The 10,733-nt window shown below is 33.6% G+C and overlaps 1 pseudogene; it reads left to right on the top strand.

Annotated features, from left to right (window-relative positions):
* The first annotated feature begins 467 nt into the window (after positions 1-467).
* Positions 468-10,733, top strand: part of LOC110114666 — a 78,445-nt pseudogene continuing 68,179 nt past the window's right edge.

Genomic DNA, 10,733 nt, shown 5'->3' on the forward strand with positions numbered 1-10,733 from the left:
TTGAATTGTTATATTACATTTAATAATTCAAAAAAAATTTTAATAAAAAAATATTTGAAAATTCATATCGTTATGTAATAGTCTGCTGAGCTGTTTTAGCTCACCATTTATTTTACCATCCTATTTTTCGAGGTTGGGGAAAGAGAAAGAATCTCATTTATCGATGGTTTCAAAATCCAATCTAAGTTTGGGGCAGTATTTTTTTTTTTTTGCACGTTCATGTTTAGTTTTTTAATTACTCTATCATGTAGTTTTTATTTTATAATCATGCTACTGTGATTGTATATGTTTTTTAATAATAAATGAAAAATAAATCTTATGTATAAGTTTATTTTCCAAGTATGAATTTTTAAATTAGCAACTTAATGTTTTATTATTATTTTTAAGAAGATTTTTTTGAACTTTCAAAAACTTAGATCCTATAATTCGACCTGTTATAGCTTCACATGATAGGACCTATTCAGTCTATGGGTCTTTATCAGGTAGGGCTTAGACGTTACAACCTTCTTATGAATTATAACCACAAACAAGTAAGATGGAGCTTTTGGGGGGAAAAACCAAAGATTCATCATCAATAAATCTTTGGTTTGGGATGTCTGCGATGTTGTTATGAATTCAGCTTTGGGACTTTAAACCCCAAAGAGGCCTTTAAAAAGTAATTATGATATTTTTGAAAAATTTGGATGAAATAGTTAAATAATGTTTATCTTAAAGGATTGTGCGAACATTTGCTAGTAATGTAAAATTATGATTGAGGGGAAAAATCAAATTGAGTCACATCCGCCAGAGGTTGTCCTTATTAATCAAAGGGAGTGGGTTATGCATATGATAATAATTTAGATTTTTTCTAATGGAGTGTATTAATTTCTATGAATTGTAGGATATTCTTAAATTTAATAACCAATGTTTATAAATTTTTACATTTGAATGAAGTTTTTGGTGGAATGGCTTATAGGACTAGGTTAGAACTTCTAGCTCTTAACCTCCATTAATTGACTTATACCACTAACCAATATCGACACCAATCACATAACTAACATATTGACATATATACACTATCATCACTAACTTTCATATTGGGTCTATCAAATATATCTCTAAACTATATCAATTATTGATGCTTGATATATGTCGATGTTTGCTTAAGATTTCTTGTAAAACTAATCTCTCGCATCCTATGATAACTGCAACCAAAGGTCGACCACCAAATGTTACTTAATATTTGACCTTCCTCATTAATCCAATCGGATAATGATTTACCAACCATAATACATTAACCCCATTAACTACCTAATCTCGATGTTTAATCTTATTAGCTGCTTATTAATCTTTGATCAAGCCAATTGCCCACCTTAATTTTCTCTTTAACTACGGCAAATGGCCTAACAAATAACTTCATAGGTCAATCCACAAGGCATGATGCCCAACTTCTAAGCCACATAATATCACTCTATGGGGAACGAGGAAACCACAAAATGTCCAATGCACCTTTATATGATTTTCTTTGGTGATTATAGCACAATTTTATTACAAAAACCTTAAATAATTTCAATGGTAATCAATCTTTGATTTATTCTAAATCATTATTTGCGATCATCCTTGGTGGCCCTTATAAGGAGAAAATGATTAAGATAATTGATTTTTTGTTTGACAATATGAGGCCCCTAATCATTATAATTAACTTTACATATTGAATTTTTTAATTCCCTTGGCCTATAAAGGAAAAAGATCGAAATGACCACCCATTATAGCTTCAACTTCAATATTCATTGGTCACTATTGATCAATGTTTTAGCCAACTACTAATATCCAATGCATTATGCAAACCTCTAACATCGCAACACAAACCTTTTTAATCAATCTCTCTAGTCCCATTTAGAAAACTGCCAAAGTTGATCAATCCATTACTTACAGACATTTTCATTGCTCATTAATAGATACATACCCAATGACCTTACATTTGAAGTTCCATCATTCACTAATTGCCAAATACAAGCCTTCAGCAATCATCCAACGTCTAACCATTGTTGATTCCTGAATCACTCAACTCACAGCATCTTTGTCTATTACCACCACAATACGTTGCAAATGGACTAATGCTTGATGCTCGTTAGCCCATTGAAATGTTTGTATGCATAATCTTCCCAATTGTCATGTTTTTTTTATTAAGGAGTGTATTGACTGATATTCCATGTCGAGCAATTTACCAGATACCTATTCATCGTCGATGCTTGAGTAGCCCATCATTTTTAGTTGCTTGATTACCTCTTCTTATAAGAGGACTTAGTTAAGACTAAACTTCCTAGCATAGAAGTCTAGACTTACAATGAATGCACTAATAACAAAATGACACAACAATCCATTAGATAGTATATGCTTACAATTGGTCATTACAATTCCTAGCTAGGACATTAGGTACCATTAATTCTAGACTACTAGAGAGTACTTTGGATTCCTTACACCATTATATAAGAAAATGTTCAAGATCAATTTTCCCATGTCAATCTCCATAGTATTTCGGAGGCAATATCTTAGTGTTATTGCACTGTGTGTCAAACCACCAAAATTAGATCTAGATACATACTCTTTTTTCCACCAAGTGTTATCGCTCATAATATACCATGAGTCATGACTTCTACAATTATCTATTGATGCTGTGATGTGCTTTGCAGCCAATGATGCTTGATACACATTTTCCTTAGAATTCCTATGTCCACCAAACTCCTAATTGACACATCAATCACATAAGCTCTATTATCATTAAAGTAGATATATTCGATCAGATCATGCACTATATTATTATTTAATTTCTAACTAATTTAGAAAATGATTATATTTATAATATTTGACTCTCATTGGTGGATACTTTAATTAATATTAGTCCTGAATTTTTTTTCTTCCCCTATCTTTCACATAAAAATTTAATTTCTCTTATTTACTTTATACTTGTTATATGCAATATTCATAACAAAAATTCTTTCATCATAAATGTTATAGTATTTTATCATTAAAAATATGTCACATAATAGTAATGAATTTTGGTACATAACAAATTATTTATTATTTTAAATTTTTTTGTGCCCTCTACCATGCTTATGAAGTTGTATTGACCATGCTCTATTGTGCCAACAGGTTAGATCTTTGTTCAAAAGCAGCGAACTTTTATTTGGTCAGGTGACCTGACGTAGTTCTACGTTCGGCACGCCAGTAAAAATAAGTTCCAAAACGTGTTCTTATCTTTATCACGCGGCCCGACAACCGCGACCCGGGACGGCCAGATTGCTATGTTTCGCGTATTGCCAAGTATTTACTCGGACTATTGCTTCGTATTGGTCGATTTTGCTCGGGAATAACGATAAATATATTATGTGAAAGACAAATACCGAGCAATACGAGTTTTGGTATTGCTCGGTATTGCTTGTATTTGTGTTTACAGAGCGAATATTTTTCATTATTGTCAGCAATACTGCAATACCGAGCATACTAGAATACACGAACATAGCATCCCGGATTCCGGTCTGGGTCAAAGTCGTTGGGCCGGCGATAAAGAATAAGAGCACGTGACGACATAATTTTGACATCTGAACGTAGAACTACATCAGCATCACCTGGCCTAAAATAAATTGTTCCAAAAGCACACGCTTTGGGTATGCACTAAACTCACTCTCACCACTAAACATCACAAAAAGGAGAAGGAAAACTCGGCAAAAGCATGCCGGCCCAGAACACTAAGTCAAGGAATTCACGCTCTCCCTCCACTCTTTTTTTTCCTCTCCGTACCTTCTCGTCTCCTCCGTTAGAACACCGCCCTTGACCGAGAATTCAAAAGGAGCGCTCCTTTAATAAACAATACCTTCGCGTCTTCTGTCCATTCCTCCAATCTCTGTCTTTCTTCCTTCCTCCTTTCTCTTCACCTCCCCAATACTCCAAAAAGCAAAAGAAAAGAAACATACCCCTGAAAACAAAATTTAATTTTTTCTTGGCCAGTCTTACTCAAACTCTATAATTATTACCCATCTCCTTCTTGATCCCACTAACAAAAAGCTCGGGGAAGCCCTTGGGAATCATGGAAATCCATTCCTCAGCCTCGACCATCACCACGGCATCGCAAAGAAGAGCTTCTGCAAGAGCGAGCCCTCCTCGTGCTTGCAGGAGGAGCTCAAGCGTGTTACAGAGGAGAACATGAAGCTTACATCGATGCTCGCCACCATGTGCGGAGTACGACGCACTTCGAGCTCAGCTGATAGACATGATCGGCCCCACCGCTGCGGTAGCCATAGTCAGAGGGAGCGCGATTCCAGTTCGGCCGCCGTGCGGCCGAAGCGTAAGAGTAACTGAAGAGCGCCGGCGATGCGTTGCGAACAGCGTTTCGAGGGCGAACTCGTGCAAGAAGGCGAAGGAGGAAAGGATCTAAGACCGAAATCTGGAAGCTGTACGGCTCGCACTGATCCATCCTGATTCAAGCCTGGTATGTTCGCTAAATTAAATTTTATTTTTAATTTTTTTTTGGAAATGGGTTTAGATGGGGTTGGGGATCTGTGTAGGCTGGTGAGAGGAATGGATATCAAATGGAGGAAGTATGGGCAAAGGTTTTACGAGGACTAATCCATGTCCGAGAGCTTTATTTCAGATGCTCGTTTGCTCCTACTTGCCTCTGTTAAGTAAAAGGTAAACAGATTTAGAGCAAAAAAGTCCAACACTTCTCATTTCTTAATTTATTTTTTAATTTTATCACTCATAATCACTTCCCTTATGCTCATTGTATACTCCAAATATGCAAATTTCAAATCAGGTCTCTCTCTAACTGGAAAAGTTATAATTTTTTTGAGTTTAGCTGAAAATTCTGCTTGATTCAAGTTACTGATTGTATTAAATTGGGATTCGCTGAAACCCAGGTGCACAGAGAAGTGCCGATGATCAAAGTGCTTACTCGTGGGCCACTTTTTAACCGAAGGCGAGCACAAACCACATACAGTCGTCTGCGGGGCTGAAAGTCGAAAACGCTGTAAGCGGAAAACGGCGGAGGCGGATGGCGTTGGAAGCTGCCGGAGCTCCGGAGACGAAAGGATAGTAGGGGGAAGAGAAGAAGCCCGGGCAACCAGAGCTGAGGGGAAAGGGCTTGTGAAGCGACTGGCCTCATGCTGACAAAAGGATCCAACTTCAGCGCGGTGATTGCCGGGCAGCGATCTCCGAAGGTTTTAGGCATTTCGACCGGCGCAGGAGATGTGAGGTGGATCGTTGTGGCTATTTTTTTTCGTGGCTATTTATTTGTAGTCATATATATTGTATATTTTAGGTTGAATTCTTTGTTTTACTCTCTTTTGTTTTGATTATTTAGAAAGTTGTATTAAATGAGTTCAATTGTTAATGAATGCATGCTGCCCAAATGCTATAGTTTGTGTAATAATAATACCAAGTTTTTATAGAAGAATGGCACCAATCTGATTTAAAGTGTTTTGGTGTAAATATTAGCAAATTAGGTGACTTTTGTGTCAAAGTCATACATGTATTGAATTTCTAAAATAATGTGATTAAAGTCAATAGAATCTAAATTCTTCTTAGATTATGACCAAATTATTAAACGTTGAAAAATAGACAGATATTTATTGATAAATTTGGATCTCATTGCTTCGCATGATAATCATCTTAGCACGGCATAGTAGCCCAATGAAATTTTTCACTATTTAATTATAAATTTTTAAAATTAAATTAACAAGAGTATCATGTCCAAAGATAATTCTTTTTTTCAAAGTGAATTCACTATAAGCTGTCAATATTAAAAATATGGCTTCTCATGAGACATTGGTTAACAATACACCAATACACTCGGTTCACAACCCGGGCCATAATAGGGTACACAAATTCGGGTTTGGCGAGGTTTGACTATTGGTAACAATTTGGCAAAAGGATCAAAACATTATTATGGATGACAAAATGATTATCTAAATATGACCCCCATGCTTTAATAATCAATGAGGCCGGACTCGAACGAGAAGAATCCAAAGAGTCCAAGATCGCATGAAATTCCGACATGTGTTAAGGGCACTTAAATAGTTGAAAGAACTATCTTAATGATTGGGGGATAAATGCAAGCATCTCAATGGAGTTACTCCGAACCTGCCTAGATCTCTCTCTATATTTATGGGGTAGTGCACTTCATGGGAAATAATAAATTAGGACTCTCAACTCTCTATAGCAGAAGGGGTTTTATTTGGCTAGAGGATTGGAGAAAGCTTTTGGAAGCTTCAAAGAGTTCCAGCACCATCGCTCCGCCCGACGCCACTGTCAGGCTTCACCCGCCGCGACCGTAGCGAGACTTCACCCGTCCATTTCAGATCATGTCGCCTTGTCATCGACCAATGTCGGGTTTCAACGCGAACTGTCGTTGGACACTGCCCGTAATGTGTTGTGCTTGATAAAGTTTTACATGAATGGTCTTCTTTCAATTCTTCTTTCTGTTGTTAAGTTATGATGGTCTTTTCAATTCCTTCTCTCTGTGTAAGATAGTGATGCTATATAATGTTTGAAAATATATGTATGATATTCTGAAAGTTTAAAACTAGATGCCCATTTGACATCAATAGTATTTGTTATGTATAAGTTAAGCAATTATCTTTTGTTCATCTTAGAACAATACAAGAATTTATGGATTGCGAATTTAGAATAAATCTTTGAAACTATTGATAAAACCGTTATTTGAATTTCAAATGAGGGTTAAATATAAATATTCCGAATATGGATTCACCAATAGCTTTCGCATCATGAATTGGAGATAGTTTGGAAAGGGCTTTGGAAGTGGATTTGATCATAATTCGACATATGATTTTAATCATGATTGGAATATATATGTTATTGCTCATTATGGTTCAATCAATGATTCAAATTTAAATTTGATCATGCTTTGTTTTTTTTTTTTTTTTTCTTCTTATTGTCTCTTTGGAATTGATTCATTTGAGGCTATTTTAAATATGTATGTAGTTTTCTCATATAATTATATATAGAGAGGTTATTAATAGGATGTTAGTGGTCACATACAAGAATTTGAGGGGTTGCCTTTCCAAAATGTTAGTCAATTTTAGTTAATGAATCTCATTGCCAAGATTGAGAGATCACCTTCAATTTGCTTTTTTAAGATGTCATGGATTACAATTTCTTTGTCGTAATTCATCAATTGTCACTTAGGCTGAAGAGTAGTCAAGCTTAAGGTTTAGAATAATCAAAATAAGGTTATTGTAAAAAATTTGATCTCTTATCAATCTTTTATAATTGTTTTTTGTTCATAAGGAGAAGGAAGAAAATGAAGGCGACGGAGGCACTTGCTATTGACGTCAATCATTCATTGTGAGTTAAGGTTGGGAATGAGGTCAAAAGATAAGAAAAATGGGAGTGAGAGATGTCGATGACGTGAAGGAGAGATAGAGGATTATAGCTTAGCTTTAAAAGATTGAGTTGTATGAGATGTAGCCATTTGTTGTTAGTGTATCATTTAAGGTGAGGTAAATTATAAGGTTTAGAAGGTGGGAATGTTAACATATAAGAACATTTGGGGCTGAGGATTTCATAGATCTTAGAAAATTCAAATTGTTGCATAGTGAAAGATATTAATGATTGAATTCAATGAAATTGGAGTCAATTTTTTCATCAAGGTTGCTGTATACTAACATTCTTTATAATCAAATGGGGTTTTGTTGTCCTTTTTCAAAAGGATAAAAACCAGTATCCTTCCCACTAAAGAGGTATCGGGATTTAATATCATAGATGGATTTATGTCATAAATATTAAGGTTTTGGACTTCACAGAGCGAGTATGTGCTGCAGTATTTCAACTCTTTAATGCGCCAATAAGTTCCAAGAATAATTATAGGAATAAAATATTAGGATGTACGAGATATAGTTATAATGCAATTGTCCCCAGTAAGTTTTGACAATATACAGAAGAGGTCACAAAATCAGGGAAAACACAAAACGTTTTATGATTATTATGTTACCGCACAACAACTCAATTTGGGAATGGTGCACTGACTCAGTCAAAATTATAATCTGCTGTAAATGTTGAGGCATAAAGACTGGAATATAATATTCCACTTAAATATTTTGAATAAATTTATTGAGCAGTTAAGGAGACCATTCTTGTGATAATATAAAATTAGACAGATTATTGTGGTTAATAAACGTAGTTTCCAAATTGGGTTTGATTGCTACAAAAATAAATTATTATGGTTAAATTATGTTATGTTTTACTACAAGATGATTTGGTCAGAGATACATGGTGTCATTGTAGGTTCGCCATAAATTTAAACAAACAAAATTTAAAATATATATATAATAGAATGATGTCCAGTTATTCGATTATTTATTTACTCAATTGCAAGACTGTAAGCAATTCTATATTCAATGAGCTCTACTTCAAACATGAGATGGGCCATAGCAAACTTTCTTCAATGATGTGTTTTTTAACTCATATGTTCAAAAGCCCGAGGCATGGAAGTACTTTTGATTGTACATAGCCTAACTTTTATCGTAGAATCAAGAAATATAAGATTGAGATTATGCACAAATGGGAATTGCTGCAATTTAGCCAAACAACACGCCTTAGTCCATGCTTAACCCAAATGATAGCACCATCTAACAATCTTCTACAGAAATAATGTATGGAAACACCCTAACATGTTACTTAAATTTTATCAATTCAAGTCTCATACAATCTAAAACTAATGATAGATGTGTTCTTTGGCAATAATCCCTTTGTTCATATGACCTTAAACATTATGAGAAGAAGGGTGGTGACTACATATGATATTTCCACAAAAAATAGAAAATTTATCATAAAGGGATTATAATTGGTGTAACCCCCATATCAAATTGAAAGAAAATTTCTTTTATATTTTAAATAATGGCAAATAATTAGGATCTATCTAAATTTCTTTTATGATATAGATAACTTCAACATAAATAAATTTATTAATTAAAACATTAATATACTTCCATTTCTCATACTTTAAAAATTATATTAGCAACACACATGAGTTCATCACAAAATGACAAACATCACTCTTTCCACACTTAAGTGCAAAGAAATGATAAAAAAATAAGAGAAAAGAAAAAATATTCAAACTGAGAAATCCTGTATATGGATCAGTCTTCATACTCCAATCCGCTTTTTTTGGATAATGGAAATTATTTAATGATGTACAATGAGCTAGCAAAGATCCAGCAAATCACTAAACCATAATCTGAACTCAAAACCACATAAAGAATGCAGCTATGTATGTCTCAGCCAATTCATAATAGTAACATTTCAAAATATATATCATGATCTATCCAAAAATAATAAAACTACATACAATTAATTGGGCCTGTAAAAGTAAGAACCTAGTTTTGGTATAAAAGCCAATAAAATAGTGCAAATACAAAAATCAAGAATCTATTAATAAGTGTGGAATTTCAATATAATAGTAAATATTATTATTATCTTATGCCTTCATAGTGTTTTTCTTGATTAATAAATAAATAGTATAGATCACTAAAATTGAAACATCTAGAATCAAAATCTATAATAGACATTACTATAAGCATTAGTATATGAGACACTCTGAAGTTGAATTATTATACATCAATATTAGTATATTATACTCACATCCTTAGTAATAATGAATCAATATTTTATATCATATGCTCAATAATAATGGGGATAGTATAAGTGAATCAATGACAATAACAATTAATAGTGGAATCCAATAACAAAATCGGTTAGGTAATAATATCAATATTGTAAATTTGGTAGCGATAATAGAAAAATTTACGATGACAGTTAAATTCAATATAGTATAATAATTAAAACAGTGAATAGTAACTGAAATATGTATTATATAAAATTATCAATAATAATAACATTCATTAAACAGTAATCTACTAAACAAAGAGTTGCTAACTTGGCTGTGATAATTTTTTTAGTAGGTTAGTTAAGTCAGTAATTAGTTAATCAATTGGCTCTAATGAATTAAAGTATCATTTTTTGGCCCTTGTAGTATAATAATAAATTTTAATTGTGAAATCACCATAAATGCGTAGAGAAATATATTAATCATAAATTCTAAACGGAAAGCTCAATTGATCCTAACCATGTTGTAGCAGGTGTCAGTGAGTCACTCCAATTAATGCCCCAATAAATCTAACCATCCGTAGTTTTACCTTACACTAATATTGTAACAGTATAATTATAAAAATTACTATTGGTGGTACTTAGGTAACTTGCTACATGCTCGCAACTCCATTTATGCAGCGCTCCGCATCCATGCTAGATAATATAATTATTATTAAAATAGAGTCTTCGATTGTAAGCGTTGGAACTTCTGGGCAAGGCAACATGGCCCAGCGCTGCGACACTCCTTGTTTAAATGAAAATTAAAGTTTTCTTTTAAAATTTATATTTAGAATATCTTGTTGTTACATGCCAAGTTGTGACTTTCCCATATACGGTATGCCTATTAGGTTTGGAGCACTGCAGATAAGTTAAGCTTTGCCCATATTGCATGATAATTAACTAAAATTTATTCACTTTAAAAATATGGAAGGCAAGGAACACTTTGTTTGAACTTTCACTGTATATTTTTACGTTACAAACCATCTATACTATTTAGGGTAAAAACAATAATATTGATTCATAAAAAAAAAGTCAGATGGGCAAAATCCTGCACAATGATTAACCTGAAGGCTAACAAACATCCACCGGTG

The sequence above is a fragment of the Dendrobium catenatum genome, unplaced genomic scaffold (assembly GCF_001605985.2).
Source record: "Dendrobium catenatum unplaced genomic scaffold, ASM160598v2 fragScaff_scaffold_1163, whole genome shotgun sequence".
NCBI classification, from domain to species: domain Eukaryota; kingdom Viridiplantae; phylum Streptophyta; class Magnoliopsida; order Asparagales; family Orchidaceae; genus Dendrobium; species Dendrobium catenatum.